Source organism: Triturus cristatus, chromosome 7 (assembly GCF_964204655.1).
Source record: "Triturus cristatus chromosome 7, aTriCri1.1, whole genome shotgun sequence".
In the NCBI taxonomy this organism is placed as follows: Eukaryota; Metazoa; Chordata; class Amphibia; order Caudata; family Salamandridae; genus Triturus; species Triturus cristatus.
The window spans coordinates 1,874,041,316-1,874,058,084 of record NC_140590.1 but is presented as its reverse complement, the minus strand read 5'-3'; the positions used below and the strand labels follow the sequence as shown (position 1 = coordinate 1,874,058,084).

Genomic DNA, 16,769 nt, shown 5'->3' with positions numbered 1-16,769 from the left:
GACATATGGACCATGCTGATCTACAGGTATGTGTACTGGTCCCGTACCCTGTCCCTGGCTGTTCTAGCTACTATAAGACATACTGGTTGCATCATCAAAATCATATTCGTCATTATAATACTGACCTGCTTTGCAATTATCAAAATAATTGTGAGAATGGCCTGCAGAGGCTGTATTATTTGGCTGTCTGCGTGTCTCACGACCGCTATTGGCATTACCCCGTCCCTGCGTGGCTGAAACTTTCTGCTGAAGTACGGGGCACTCGCTGCGCCAATGACCCTCCTCCTTACAATGAGAACACTGATTCTGCCCAGAGGTGTGCCCGGAGGCTGTCTAGTACGCTGGAGCTGTCGCTGAGGTCCCCGTCCCCTGGTATTACCCCGATATGCTTGTTGCAACAATACCTTTGTCTTCAAATCCTTATGTTTCTTATCAGTTTTATCCTTTTCCTCATTATCTCTATGTTCATAATACTGGGCCATATTTAAAATCACGGAAGGTGAAGATGTAGACCAAGTACTTTCAGACGCCTGAAGTCTAGACATTATTTCAGGAAGGAGATTAATAACAAACCTGTCAACAAATAAACAAACGCGCTTCCCCCTCCGTAGACATATCCTGCCCACTATAATCCAACAACGTCTCTTTGAACCTGTTGAAAAAATCACACACACTTTCATCTTTCTTCTTCTTCTTTCCCAACTAACTTTCTTAGGCGGGATGAATGTATGCATGTATGCCATGATACGACCTGGCAAGGCAAGCAATTCAGTATGTGGTTTATCACCTGACTTCCTCTCCCGATCCCAACCCCTGATCACATCCCAAGTTCCCCCCAGCTCGGCAGCATGGCCTTGGGTACACACCTGTCGCCAGATATCAACTGGAACTAGGAGACCAAAATACAATTCAATATCAGCAAGAGTAATCACAGTAGAAGAGGCCGCCTCCATCAATTCTTCATAGTAAGCAGTTGGATTTTTCCTAGGATCGGGTAAAGCAGTCTTAAGGGCCAACACTTCACTGCTTTTCCATGGAGAATAAACCCACTGTTCATGAAAACAGGCAGCCACACCCGGTCTGGTAATTACTCCATCCCGATCCTTCACTTCAGGTTTTTCCGGACGGTAAATATGGTGAACCTCTCGCACTGGGAACTGAGTTATCTGAGTGGGGCTCCGATCATGTAATCTACCTCTATAAGCAATTAAAGTTGCAAGATTCCCAAACACTTGTCCTGGCTCCAAATTAGTGACATAAACACGGTCTTTAATATCAAACAAAATGTGAGGGGTTTCCGTCCCAATGTGTGTTTGCCAAAGATCAATCAATGTGGCAGACATATATTTAAGAGCATGCCGCTGAATTAAGGGTTCAAGACCCTGCACAACTTCCCACATATCCTCGACACTATAAATCACATTACAAGCCCACCGCACCGCACGGCTTGATCATTTATTACCTGTTTCTCTTCATCCCCTACCTCAGATCGCACTAACGGGCCTATTCGCTCCCTAAATGTGGCCAGATCTCTATCTCCGACCCACGTACTGGGGTATCAACAATCGAAGACAATGGAAGATGAATGACTGGGGTCGAAGTGACAGGCACTGTAGTAGTCAGAGATTGTGGTTGGGGAGAAGGAGTAGGAGGTACGCTAGCTGGTGCAGTAGGCATAACAACTGTAGAACCAGGAGCACCCTGGGCAGGTTGTTGTGGCTGATGGGGAACAACAGGATATATTTGCTCCGGAATATATGGTGGTGGGGGTCGGCTATCTAACAAAGCCTCCTTGAAAGCATCATCCTCCTCCCGAACCACATAGTACTTATCAATATGCACCCTAAATCTACTACCTTCATGCGCTATTCCTGCCTCCTGCTTCTCTTTATCGTAAGCTACCGCCTTTTGCATTTTCCCTTTCCTAGCGTCTCACTTTGATTTCAAACGCCTCTCTCCAGCCTCCTTCTGCCAAGTATGAACAGAGCCAAACATAGACTGTCTGCTACGTCTTTTGAACAACTGTTCCTTAAGAAATCGAATCTTCTGTTCATCAAAAGAGCCTGTCAAAGGCCACTGTAATTCTGATGGTCCCTCGTATATTTGTGCCATATCGTACTAAACATAATAGGGCCAAGGCCATGTTTTATATACATATAATAGTTAGGAGTGCCCTCTGGAGGCGTAGGTTGGGATTCTGCCAACTGCACATCCGTAGATCAACAACTACAAAACAAACCCCGAATTTTACTGAAACCGGGCATTGCAAAGGAAAGAAAAAAATCGTTATTTTACCTGGCAGAGTATTTGCAAACACTTTTCACCAAATCAGCCATCAGACCAAAACTAAAACAAATTACAGTGGTACCACATTCGCATAGAACCAAAACAGACTCACCTGATATCGAAGACACAGATAGACCAGTTCTCCACTGCTGACTCTTTGGACCAAACAGTCAGATCATGGGTTCGCCATTCAGGACCCCAGTCAGGATGACCAAAGGGCGAGGCACCCTTCGTGGCACAGAGGCAGCAGCTGCCAGTACCAAACTATTCGTGCAGAGATCCCTGAGCCTTTAGTCCGACCTGATGATGCTCCCGTCCTCCCCTCTGGTTACGGACAAGAGGTGGGGCACAACCCGAAGGGGTCCCTGTTCAGGCGCCGTCTAGGGTCACTTTGGTCACCACCGACCACCTCTCAGCCTTCCTTACCAATTGAAGAGTCAGTGAGTCAGTGGAGAATATATACCAATAATTGTTTGTTCATATACCCTCAGAGCTGAGCCACGTCTGTAGAGTCTCTAGAAGTGGTACAGAGGGATCTGAGGAATCACACGTATGAATACAATATACATAGCACGGTCAGCAAAGAACAGACCCATTATTGAGTTTTCCAGGCAGCTGCAGCTAAACAAAGAAGAACACATAAAAAAAGGTTTCTACACCCTTATCGTACCCAAGACGACCCAGTCCAAGGCCGTTGCACATTGTGCTAAGTTCAAAGTACCAGACAGGTGGAAGAGGGCCTCTATCTAGTTAGAAAGCTATACGTTGGCACCAACTGCTCATGATTGCTGAAACGAAACTTCGCAATAGACATTTCTCGGAATAAGCTAGGGACGGTTTTGATCAGCTTACAAAATGGACGACAGAAAAGCAAATGGCGTCGCAAATGCTAACTTATACATGGGATTATACATGTAGCAATGGACCTAATCTAACAACAGTAGTTTCTCTGCCTGCACTACAGTGTTTGCTCCCGTCTGGCGGAATAATTTTCAAATCTTCTGCCAAACGGGAGCAAAATCGATGTCTGCTGCCAGTCGGCGGCAAATTTAAAAATGCTCCTGCCCGCTATGAGCAGAGTTGTCTCCTGTTTCCCTGCCGGAGGCAGGCCCAATATTCTATTTAAGGGGAGGGGGCACACGGCACCCCCTGAGCCTAATACGGCACCTGGGGACCCCATCTCCGGGGCCATATTAAAAAATAAAGTGAAGGATGGCCATATTCAAACATGAAGTGAATGAAGGATGCATGACCCCACTCCCAGAGCCTGTAAAAAGCCCAGGGGAACCCATCCCCCAAGGCTGTCACTTCACAGAAAAGAGAGGGAGGCTTCGCTGCCCACTTCCCTGAGCCTTTAATCGACCTGGGGACCCATCTCCTGGTGCTGGCTCACTTACTAATCTCAGAGAGCCCACCACTATGGCACAGTAGTTTCCCTGCCTACACTACCGTGTTTGCTGCTATCTGGAATGATCATTTTAAAAAACCCACCAAACTGGAGCAAACCCTATGTCTGCTCACAGCCAGCGGCATATTTAAAAATGCTCCCACCGCTGGGAGCAGACTTGTGTTCTGTTTCCTGCCTACATTGTTGCAGGCAGGGAAACAAAAAGCATATTGCCCCAATCCAGAGAGATCATGTAAAAAGCAGCTGCTCCCCCAGGGTAGGAGCAATGCCGGTTCCCACACCATTCAGGGAGCTGGCTGCGGCCACAGGGGCTCCCCCCGAAGGCCCAAATATGTGCTTGGTGGGTGCCCTTGGTGGGAATCTGAACACCTACCTATTTGTAACGCAGGCCCCAGGGATGGGGTCCCCTAGATAAAAATAGGTTTCAGATGGGGGCCGAGGCCACCCCTTCTTCTTTTTAAAAAAGACTGGCCTCAGAGGACGTGCCCCCCTGGGCCTACTATGGCTCAGAAAGGGGGAAACCACATCCCCTCCCCTTTGTTATATTTTGTCCCAGGGATGGGGTCCCTGGGGCTTACTATGGCTCGGAGAGGGGGGCCACATGGCCCCCTTCCCTTTTTAAATTGTTGTTGGCACTGGGCTTATTATGGCTCATGGAGCGAGGTTGCACACCACCCACCCCTTAGCCTTTATCCCAGGAGATGGGGATCCCAGGGTCTAAATAGACTCGGGAGGAGGGTCGCATGCCCACCTCCCAATTTTAAGTGCAATGGGTGCCACGGATGGTGTCCCGTGGACCGATTAAGGCTCGAGGAAGGGAGCTGCATGCCTCCTCCCATTAGGTTTTGGCACTGGGAAATGGGTTCACCGGGGCCCAAGTAGGCTCGAGGAGGAGGCTGCTCTGCCCCCTATCCTTTTTAATCGTATTTGACCCCAGGGGATGGGTCACCATGGCCTTTTAAGGCTCAGAGAAGGGTGGGTGCATGCCCACTTCCCTTTAAAATATACTTTTATACCCTGGAGGATGGGGTCCCTGGGGCCAGAAGGGCAACCCTACTCTGCTCATGCCTAAGGCTGTGCATGATGTGGGCTTCATTACCTGCAGGAGTGTTGGCTGCCTCCGGGTGGGTTGTCAACAGGGATGTTGCCAATCCCCTGCTACGCATGGGTTAAGGACGTGCACAGCAGGGGTTGACTTTATGTATGGTAATAAAATATTACTTTACATTAAAAAAAGCTAGAAATTCACGGAAAACACTAAAGGTTAAAGTAACATTATAGTTAGGTGTGATAAAAAGATCTATTTTGTTTTTTTACAAAAACATAGCAATTCACTCAAAAAAACAAAGGTTGACTGACGTTATCGTTAGGTGAATATCTCGGTGACAACATTAACGTTTTGATCTCAACAAAATCACAGAAATTCACCAGTTATAGTTAGCACCACTAACTATAACTTACGCCCTGCCATCCACTACTTATGGCCTCACATATTACATCACTCATGACATGTTCTATGACATCATTTATGACATCACTAATGACAACTTAAATGACAAAAATAAGTTTGGCATTATATCTAGGAAAGTAAGTGCAAAATAGCTCAGTATAATATAACACATCATTAATCCCTAGAGGTGAAGCTTCTGTTATGTGCGTAATTGACCCTACACTATACACTCCATGGGTAGCCGAGTTCATGTTGACTATGAGCCACAGATAAAAGGGTAACCTCTACTGCACACGGCGTTCAATCTGTCGAACAACCAAGTTCCCGCAGATACTCAAGCCCTGTTACATAACTAATGCCGTACTACGGACACTCTTTACCTGTTTCAAATCCCTGACAGCCTGTCAGGATTGTCAAATCACCTCACAGAAAAAGACTAAAGACTAGCACAGTGGCGCAAAAATCGAACAGTAGAATCAAAGAGTTTCAGGAGCGGAATACATCTAGTTCAAGTTTCAACCACAAAATGGCCGCCAAGAGTCTATCGCGGAATCAGCAGGTTAGCGCGCTAGTGTTTCAAGAAAGAAATCCAGACCCAGGTGCAGCGCCCGTTCTGTGGTGCACTTCACCTGAACTCGCGGAGAGGAAGGACGTCTAGTGAAGATTCACCGCGAAGTTAGTCAGAGAGAATATTTTGCCGCGTTACGATTTGGAGTCGGAGAATTTCAGTATTTAGAGTCACACCAGTTCGCAGTAAGATTGTTCCGAGTATAAACGTTTGTTGAGCAAGCGCGTGTATATTTGAACTAACGCGCATTATCGGCATGCACAAATGAACTAATAATAATATTGAGCATGCGCGACATGAAAACGCTTCTTGCCGTAGTTAGTTAGAGTCAGCACAAGTCAGAGCAGAGATAAGACTAGCGAAATAGTTGAAAGTTCGCACTGATTCTAATTGTAAATATTACCGTGCCAGTCTTGGAAGAGTGACAAACGTATTAGCAGCAGTATCAAGGGTGCCAGTTAACCCTAAGAGTTTCCTGCAAGCTGAATATAATTTGGAAATACATAACTACTAATTGAATTGAGTTAAGGTGAAAGTAAAAGAAGAATTGCATAGAAGTATAAGGAGATAGCACAAAAATACTTACCAGACCTGTTACTCTTCACACTGTATACAAGATTAGGTGAGAGTCCTGAAAAGAAGAAAAAGCAAAAGTTATTAAGGAAAGAGTTTAGAAAAGAAAAAACGAATATAAACATTATTTTAGTTACAGCACATAGAAGTACAGAGCTAATACCCAATAGAAGAGAGGCAAAGGTCACACCAAAACGGGGTAGGTAAATAGGAGTGGATACAATTAGGCACAAGGGGAGTTGAGGAAATGTTAATTTGTAATTTGTAATTTGTAACTGGGTTTTGTATCGCGCCAACTCACCGACAGGTCTCAAAGCGCTACTGACCAAGTACAGCAACAAAGATGAAATAAGAATATAGAGGTGTCTGATCTAGTAACCGACTATTGAGATGGGAATGCGTCTTTAAAGAGTAAGGTTTTCAAGGACTTCCTAAATTGGAGAAGATTGGGGTCTCTGCGAAGTGCCTCCGGTAGCTTATTCCAGATGGTAGGAGCCTGAACTGAAAGAGATCTGCCTCCTTTTGTTGTTAACTTGAAACGTGGACAGGATAGCAGAAAGGATCCGGACGATCGCAGGGCGCGCTTAGGTTCGTATATTTCGAGCCTTTCTTTTATGTAGGCTGGCGCCTGTCCGTGGATTGCTTTGTGGCAGATACACATACTCTTAAATTCGACTCTCTGCACCATAGGCAGCCAATGTAGCCTATAGAGCAGAGGGGAGGCATGAGTCCTCCTCGGCATTCCAAAAATCAGACGTGCTGCGTCATTTAGGATAATCTGAAGACGGTTGATGGAGTTCTTTGGAAGGCCGAGTGTAGGAGAGTAGGGTCTGCAATCCTATGATCACCCAGATTTTTTGCTTTTGCTTCATTGGTTTACGACTTTCCCCGGCTGTGGGCCTGCCGATCAGACCCACAGCCTAGCTGTTCTCTCTCTAAATTAACACACATGTACATTAGGTGCATCCACTAATTGGAACTGGGCCGCCTTGTCAGTCCCTGTCTCAGCATACCACAGGTATCCAGGGCATCGGTGTACCCAGGGCCTACCAGGGGCTGCAGCATGTATTATGCCACCCCTGGGATGGCCGCCCAAATCTGACACAACTGGCTGCGCGACAGCTGGGGCCACGTGGTGTAATCACCCGTTGCTGTAAGGGTAGTATTCCTACACCTAACCCTAACATGGACACATGGATTCCTATCAGTCACTCCTATGGCAGGCCTTATCAATCCTGAAGGCAGAGTGCGGGGAGTCATGTGGGATGGTGCCCTGGCGCGAGCTGAGCCCGTCGACGGCTTGCGGAACCAAGTCCTAATAGCCGTTCCATGGTGACGCGGGCCAACTATTTGCTAACTTTGGCATCGCATCACCTGCACATGTCGAGTAAGGTGTCATACGAATTGGAATACGAACCCCTCGCTAGTTCTGGCGACAGGGTTAGCATTCCCCCCTTCTAGAGGGGCACGACATGGAAGTAACCCTGAACCCCGGTTAAAGTTGACTCAAGCCTCAGCATCACAAAATGGATGCTGCCACCAGACACAAGTCTGACCTCCTGCTGCTGGGAGACCTTCCAGCGAGGGGAGCTTGGACAAAGGGTTTCCTGTCAAGGGCGGTGTTAGCACCGTCCCAGACAGGGTTTGTGTATTCCAGGTAGGCAGGGCTGAAAGGAAGGTGATTGCAAGTGGCACCCCGGTGCTCACGGTGCATAGCCCGGCTCAGACCAGTTTCGGGGGGCCTACCAGCCCCTGAGCTGGCGCAAAGCCGGACAAAGGATAGGGGTGTAACCACCCCCCTCCTGGCTCCACCCATAGGTAGAACCTAGTCACGGGCCAACCCCTTTTTCTTAGAATAAAGGTAGGAGCGAGTCCCCTTCCCAAATTGGATAATCAGATAATCGGATAACTCCGAATCACGAACCACTTTCCACGAAAGGAACTCTTGACTATTTCTGAAGACTCTCCCTTGTGGCTAAGGAGTAGCCACCCTGCACCAGCAGGCACCACCTAAGCGCTTGCGGTTTGCTGTACGTCTCTCCTACGGATCAAGACTGCCCAGCTCGACGAGACCCGAGTCCCTGCCATCTCTGACCTTTTACCTGCCTCATCAGCCCAGCTGAGAGTCGTAGGTGTGACGAGACTGCGGGACCGGCCATCTTCAGAACCTGCACGACGCTTATCTAGCACGCCCACCGAGGGACCCTCGAGTGAGTGCACCTAGGGTTTGAGAAGCCCTAACCCCGAGCAGCTCCAGCATCGAAGTCTGCCTCCCCAGCATCTCCGAGATCTGCGTGGGGGCCCTTCCGCTCCTTGCTGTTCACCGCGTTGTCCGACCACTTGCCGACCGGCTTGTGGCCCTCTACACGACGCGCCAAGATTGTTTTCATCACCGGTCTGGTTGCTCCAGACTGGCTCTTGCTTCCCTCCAACAGAGGAGTACCACGGACCCTCCTGGTCCACTCCCGACGCCATCGTGACTTCCCCGCTTGGGTTGCCACTGCCAAGATCCGCTGCCCCTTCCTGGGCTCAGCATCATCGACAGCAGACACCTTCGTGGGACAGCTCGCCCTCCATCCTGGTCGCCGCCGCGCCTCCTGGTCCGAGGAACAGCCGAGTCCGACGTCAACCACTCACCTGGTCGAGGTGACTTCAGCCGGTACCCTCCTGGTACCCACACGATCGCTGGCTAGCGGTTAAGAACTGAGTCCCCTCTGCTTTCAGGTTTCCTTCATCACCGATCCAGGCTTGGATCTCGCTGAATATCGACACTGGTCGCCTGCCAGCAACTTCTTCTTTCAGGCTCCTGAGACTACACGAGGACTCCCGACATCTTGCCGAACTTCACGCAGCCGCAGCCGCTGGGCTAGGTAACTTGAGCATTTCAGTGCTCCATCGCAGGTTCGCTCTACAAGTGTCTAGTTCCTTTTTCGTTTAGTCCCACTGATCGGAACACTCCGGAATCAGTACCTCCAGACTCTATCCATTCGCATTTCCCTGTAAGTGTAGATGGTTTCCCGTGCCCCTCGGGCATTTGTGTAAATTGTGCAACCAGTAGTATTTTCCTAAGAGTTTTGTATTGTGCTTAGCTCCCTGACTCATAAAGAGCCAGGGTAGTCTTGTTATAAATAAATATCCTTTATTTTCATAACAACTTGTGTGGTGTCCTTTCACTTGATGTTCAAGGGGTATATGTGATGGTAAACAGCTGGCTTAACACGCCCTCTAGAGTTTAGCCTAAGACTGCTCGTATCCACGCTACTAGGATAGCTGGTCTATAAGGTTGACTTACAACCAATCATCAATAAGGGTCGTTTGGAATGATACACAGTGATCACTAGAATAGTGCGCACTACATATCAGGCCAACTTCTCACATTGGTGAGCAGCGGTTGGGATTTGAGCTTGCTGTTGTTTACCACACACGTATCCTAAGAATATCGCAGTGAAAGATCACATAAGTACCCAGGCACATATAACTTAACTTAGAATACTCCGAGTTCTACTGAACCGGCTGTTGTAGTGTAACAGGGCTTAGCACACCCTGACTACAACTCTTAGCAAGGGACCAGTAGGTAAACACATAGTGTAGGTAGGTGCATCACTTACACCTCACTAGACAAGCATGTCGGTCCACGGAGAGTCCTCGCAGACTCCCTTAGTGGTCAGTGACCCTCCACAGGTCGTGTCACGATATGCAACTCTTAGCTTCAAGGAGATGAGACAACTGTGTGCCTCCAGGAAGCTAAACCAGGGTTCTAACCCCACCATCGCAATTCTGATAGGTCTCTTAGAGGCGTACGATGCTAGGAGGTCCTCTAACACAGGTCCCCCCAGTGCAGATGGGAACATGCCTCCCTTAGAGGGAACCCTCGGTGACCCCGACCTCGACCTCCACACAGAGGAGGAGGACGAGGACGAGTTATCGGGAGACGAGGCAGACAAAGGTCCAGTGGTAGTCGGCAGGCTTACAAGGACCAACTTAAGCAGGCATGAGAATGGAACTGGGGGAACACCGGGCCCACGCTCAAGCAGGCTTAACCTTGGGAACGGACGAGCTAGGTCTCTCTCCAGAGGCTCCGGCAGATCGGTTCATACACATGTCTCTCAGGCATCTTCTCAGAGAGGAATGACGTCCCCTCAGAGAAGGGAGCATGAAGCGAAGATGAGGGAGGTCAATCTGAGGATCGAGCGGGAAGAACTTGCCCTCGCCAAAGAAAGACTTGCCCTGGCCCGAGAGCAGAAATTAAGTGGGTTAGATCCCACTGGTGGCAGCAGTCTCAATAGAGAGAAAGACAGGGGTATAGACACTAGACACCTGAGTAAAATAGTGCCCCCCTTTAAACAAGGGGACGACATCCACAAGTGGATAACTGCCTTGGAGAGGGCCTGCACTGTCCAGTGCGTCCCCCCAAGTCAGTGGGCAGCTATACTGTGGCTTTCCTTTGAGGGTAAAGGAAGGGACAAGCTCCTCACTACAAGAGCTGAGGATGCTAACAACTACCAGGTCCTGAAGAACACACTGATTGATGGGTTCGGCTTAACTACGGAACAGTACCGGGTGCTGTTCCGGGACACCCAGAAAATTCAGTCTCAGGATTGGACTGACTTTGTTGATTGTGCCACTAAGGCTTTGGAAGGCTGGTTACTGGGTAGCAAGGTTACTGATTACACAGGATTGTACAATCTTATCATGCGAGAACAGATTTTAAACAACTGTCAGAACCAATTGTTGCATCAGCACCTTGTCGACTCGGATCTGACCTCTCCCCAAGAATTGGGAAAGAAGGCAGACAGATGGGTCAGAACAAGGGTCAAGCAGAACCAGAATCAGAACCAGGGTGGTCAGAAGAAAGCAGACCAAAAGGGTAACAAGAACGAACAAAATGACCAGAAGTCTTCGACAGGTCCCCAACAAACCAAAGAGGGTGGGGGTCAGGCTTCACAGAAGAAGAAGACTCAAGAAGGCCAGTCAAAAAGGTGGTGCCAATACTGTAAAAGTAAGACTCACTGGTTTAGTGAGTGCACCAAGAAAGGAGGGCAAACTCCTACCACTGCAGCCCCTAAGGCACCTGCACCCCCTAGTACAGTCAGCAGTGGTAGTGCGCCTCCCAAGGCATTAGTTGGGTTAACCTTGGGAACCGAGGGGAGTGACGACTTAGTCGGCACGCTCACTCAGGCCGTCCTTGTCTGTACAGGGGATATGGATATGACCCCTGATGCCAGTCCCAATACTTTGGGCAAATACAGACAGACACCTTTGATCAATGGAAAAGTGGCTCAGGCCTACAGGGACACTTGTGCCAGTGTCACCATGGTGACGCCTAACTTTGTGGACCCTGGACAGATCATGCTAGGTACCAGTTACCTAGTGACCAATGCCAGCAACGTCACTACCAATCACAGTATGGCAGTTGTTGATTTCTCCTGGGCAGGGGTAAGTGGCCCGAAAAAGGTTGTGGTTAGTTCAGACCTCCCCGTAGAATGTCTGTTGGGCAATGATTTGGAAACGTCACAATGGTCAGAAGTGGAGCAGAGGACTCACATGGAAATGTTAGGCTTGCCAGCACATGTCCTTGCTGTGACCAGGTCACAGGCCAAAAGATGCCCCACTGAACAGGTGCTGGATCCTGGAAGAACGGACCAGACACCTTCCAAGAAAAGGAGCAGTAAGGGTAAGGCTTCGGCTTCCCCCTTGCCCCAGGTCATGGATCAAGTCTCCGAGGAGGCTGACCTTAAAGAACTGAGGGAAACTGAGCCGCAAGAGCTTGAACCTGGTCAGGTTGAGTTTCTGGGCTCAGGGGGACCCTCCAGGGAAGACCTGGGGAAGGCACAGTTAGACTGCCCCTCACTTGAACCCCTCAGACAGCAGGCTGCTGCTGAGGCTGCAGGGAACGCCACAGGTACCCACAAAGTGTACTGGGACGATGGACTCCTGTACTCTGAGGCAAGAGACCCCAAACCTGGTGCGACCAGGAGGTTGGTCATCCCCTTGTCTCTGAGAGGTTTCCTTCTCACCTTGGCCCACGAGATTCCCCTTGCAGGTCACTTAGGCCAGAATAAGACTTGGGACAGAATTGTTCCACACTTTCACTGGCCTCACATGTCCGAAGATACGAAGGAGTTTTGCCGCTCCTGTGTCACTTGCCAAGCCAGTGGTAAGTCAGGTGGCACGACAAAGGCCCCCCTCATACCACTACCAGTGGTGGGGGTACCCTTTGAACGAGTGGGGATCGACATTGTCGGACCAATGGAACCCCAGACAGCATCAGGGCACAAGTTTATACTGGTGGTGGTGGACCACGCCACCAGGTATCCTGAAGCTATTCCCCTTCGGACCACTACAGCACCTGTGGTGGCACGGGCCCTACTTGGAGTGTTCTCCAGAGTGGGCTTCCCGAAGGAGGTCGTCTCAGACAGAGGTGCAAACTTCATGTCGGGATATCTGACTGCTATGTGGAAGGAATGTGGTGTCAACTACAAATTCACCACACCCTATCACCCACAATGCAATGGGCTTGTTGAGAGATTCAACAGGACCCTAAAAGGGATGATTCACGGACTACCTGAAAAGCTTCGGCGAAGATGGGACGTCCTGATCCCCTGCCTCTTGTTCGCCTACAGGGAGGTCCCGCAGAAGGGGGTTGGCTACAGCCCTTTTGAGCTTCTGTTCGGACATCCTGTAAGGGGACCCCTTTGTTTGGTAAAGGAAGGATGGGAGAGACCTCTCAGAAAGCCGGCATCGAACATTGTGGACTATGTACTCGGTCTCCGCTCGCGGATGGCGGAGTACATGGAAAAGGCGTCTAAAAACCTTGAGGCGAGCCAAGAATTACAGAAGGCTTGGCACGACCAAAAGGCTGTCCTGACTGTGTACCAGCCTGGACAGAAGGTGTGGGTGCTGGAGCCAGTGGCCCCGGCAGCACTCAAAGACAAATGGTCTGGGCCCCACACGATCATTGAGCAAAAGGGAGAGGTCACCTACCTGGTAGACCTGGGAACTCCCCGGAGCCCCCACAGGGTGCTCCATGTAAACAGGCTCAAGGCATATGTCGACAGGGAGGGCATGGGCTTGCTCATGGCCACAGATGAGGGACAGGAAGAGGAGAGTGACCCTCTCCCGGACCTGCTCTCTCAGAACCCTGACGATGGGTCAGTAGATGGTGTTGTCTTTTGTGGCAGCCTCTCTGGACATCAACAAAAGGATTGCAAACAGGTTCTTCAATCCTTTCGACATATGTTCTCTCTGACACCCAGTCAGACCAATTGGTGTACCCATGAGGTCGACACTGGGGACAGTCTACCCGTGAAGAGTAAAATCTATCGGCAACCTGATCACGTCAGAGACTGCATCAAGACGGAGGTGCAGAAAATGTTGGAGCTGGGAGTCATTGAACCCTCGGACAGCCCCTGGGCTAGTCCCGTAGTGCTCGTGCCAAAACCTCACACCCAGGGCGGTAAGAAAGAGATGAGGTTTTGCGTGGACTACAGAGGCCTCAATGCAGTCACTAAGACTGACGCCCACCCGATACCGAGAGCAGACGAACTTATCGACCGGTTGGCCTCGGCCAACTACTTAAGTACGTTTGACCTGACAGCTGGGTATTGGCAAATCAGGTTAGCTGAGGAGGCCAAGCCCAAAACAGCATTTTCTACCCCGGGTGGGCATTATCAGTTCGTGGTAATGCCCTTTGGTTTGAAAAATGCACCTGCCACCTTCCAAAGGCTGGTGAATCGAGTTCTCACTGGGTTGGACGACTTCTGTGCGGCGTATCTGGACGATATCGCTGTCTTTAGCTCCACCTGGGAGGATCACCTGGTCCACCTGAGGAAAGTGTTAGAGGCCCTGCAGAAGGCAGGCCTCACTATCAAGGCCACCAAGTGCCAGATAGGGCAGACACAGGTTGTATACCTGGGCCACCTTGTAGGAGGAGGTCAGGTTCAACCGTTGGAGAGCAAAATACAGGCCATCCAGGACTGGGCTCCTCCAACCACCCAGACTCAGGTTCGAGCTTTCTTGGGCCTGACTGGTTATTACCGGAAATTTGTCAGAAACTATGGATCCATTGTGACCCCGCTAAACGACCTGACAAGTAAAAAAATGCCAAAAAAAGTTCAGTGGACAGCAAGCTGTCAGAAGGCATTCGATGACCTAAAGCAGGCCATGTGCACAGCACCTATCCTAAAGAGTCCAGACTACTCCAAACCATTCATTGTCCAAACAGACGCTTCGGAGCTGGGTGTGGGAGCTGTTCTATCGCAACTGAATTTTGATGGACATGACCAGCCCATAGCTTTTATTAGCAGGAGGCTGACCCCCAGAGAGAAGAATTGGTCAGCTATTGAGAGGGAGGCCTTTGCTGTGGTTTGGGCCCTGAAGAAGTTGAGGCCATACTTGTTTGGCACTCACTTCAAGATTCAGACCGACCATAAGCCCCTCTTGTGGCTAAATCAAATGAAGGGTGAAAACCCCAAACTACTTAGGTGGTCCATTTCCCTACAGGGGATGGACTTCACAGTGGAGCATAGACCTGGCACTGATCATGGCAATGCAGATGGGCTCTCCAGGTATTTCCACTTAGAGCAAGAAGACTCACCTGGTCAAGGTTAGCTTATTGTCCCAAAGTTTGGGGGGGGTCATGTAGGAGAGTAGGGTCTGCAATCCTATGATCACCCAGATTTTTTGCTTTTGCTTCATTGGTTTACGACTTTCCCCGGCTGTGGGCCTGCCGATCAGACCCACAGCCTAGCTGTTCTCTCTCTAAATTAACACACATGTACATTAGGTGCATCCACTAATTGGAACTGGGCCGCCTTGTCAGTCCCTGTCTCAGCATACCACAGGTATCCAGGGCATCGGTGTACCCAGGGCCTACCAGGGGCTGCAGCATGTATTATGCCACCCCTGGGATGGCCGCCCAAATCTGACACAACTGGCTGCGCGACAGCTGGGGCCACGTGGTGTAATCACCCGTTGCTGTAAGGGTAGTATTCCTACACCTAACCCTAACATGGACACATGGATTCCTATCAGTCACTCCTATGGCAGGCCTTATCAATCCTGAAGGCAGAGTGCGGGGAGTCATGTGGGATGGTGCCCTGGCGCGAGCTGAGCCCGTCGACGGCTTGCGGAACCAAGTCCTAATAGCCGTTCCATGGTGACGCGGGCCAACTATTTGCTAACTTTGGCATCGCATCACCTGCACATGTCGAGTAAGGTGTCATACGAATTGGAATACGAACCCCTCGCTAGTTCTGGCGACGGGGTTAGCATTCCCCCCTTCTAGAGGGGCACGACATGGAAGTAACCCTGAACCCCGGTTAAAGTTGACTCAAGCCTCAGCATCACAAAATGGATGCTGCCACCAGACACAAGTCTGACCTCCTGCTGCTGGGAGACCTTCCAGCGAGGGGAGCTTGGACAAAGGGTTTCCTGTCAAGGGCGGTGTTAGCACCGTCCCAGACAGGGTTTGTGTATTCCAGGTAGGCAGGGCTGAAAGGAAGGTGATTGCAAGTGGCACCCCGGTGCTCACGGTGCATAGCCCGGCTCAGACCAGTTTCGGGGGGCCTACCAGCCCCTGAGCTGGCGCGAAGCCGGACAAAGGATAGGGGTGTAACCACCCCCCTCCTGGCTCCACCCATAGGTAGAACCTAGTCACGGGCCAACCCCTTTTTCTTAGAATAAAGGTAGGAGCGAGTCCCCTTCCCAAATTGGATAATCAGATAATCGGATAACTCCGAATCACGAACCACTTTCCACGAAAGGAACTCTTGACTATTTCTGAAGACTCTCCCTTGTGGCTAAGGAGTAGCCACCCTGCACCAGCAGGCACCACCTAAGCGCTTGCGGTTTGCTGTACGTCTCTCCTACGGATCAAGACTGCCCAGCTCGACGAGACCCGAGTCCCTGCCATCTCTGACCTTTTACCTGCCTCATCAGCCCAGCTGAGAGTCGTAGGTGTGACGAGACTGCGGGACCGGCCATCTTCAGAACCTGCACGACGCTTATCTAGCACGCCCACCGAGGGACCCTCGAGTGAGTGCACCTAGGGTTTGAGAAGCCCTAACCCCGAGCAGCTCCAGCATCGAAGTCTGCCTCCCCAGCATCTCCGAGATCTGCGTGGGGGCCCTTCCGCTCCTTGCTGTTCACCGCGTTGTCCGACCACTTGCCGACCGGCTTGTGGCCCTCTACACGACGCGCCAAGATTGTTTTCATCACCGGTCTGGTTGCTCCAGACTGGCTCTTGCTTCCCTCCAACAGAGGAGTACCACGGACCCTCCTGGTCCACTCCCGACGCCATCGTGACTTCCCCGCTTGGGTTGCCACTGCCAAGATCCGCTGCCCCTTCCTGGGCTCAGCATCATCGACAGCAGACACCTTCGTGGGACAGCTCGCCCTCCATCCTGGTCGCCGCCGCGCCTCCTGGTCCGAGGAACAGCCGAGTCCGACGTCAACCACTCACCTGGTCGAGGTGACTTCAGCCG

At 50.5% G+C, this 16,769-nt stretch overlaps 1 protein-coding gene and 1 long non-coding RNA gene across 2 annotated transcripts in view; one reads left to right on the top strand and one right to left on the bottom strand.

The window, feature by feature from the left end:
• LOC146813565 (uncharacterized) overlaps positions 1–16,769 on the bottom strand; it is a 484,226-nt gene that overhangs the window by 366,757 nt on the left and 100,700 nt on the right. The window contains exon 2 of the long non-coding RNA XR_014966997.1: positions 6,299–6,343. This is a non-coding gene — a long non-coding RNA (uncharacterized LOC146813565). The remainder of the gene's footprint in view (positions 1–6,298; positions 6,344–16,769) is intronic.
• Positions 1–16,769, top strand: part of LOC146813566 (zinc-binding protein A33-like) — a 210,620-nt gene that overhangs the window by 97,762 nt on the left and 96,089 nt on the right. The gene's annotated exons all lie outside the window — the stretch shown is intronic.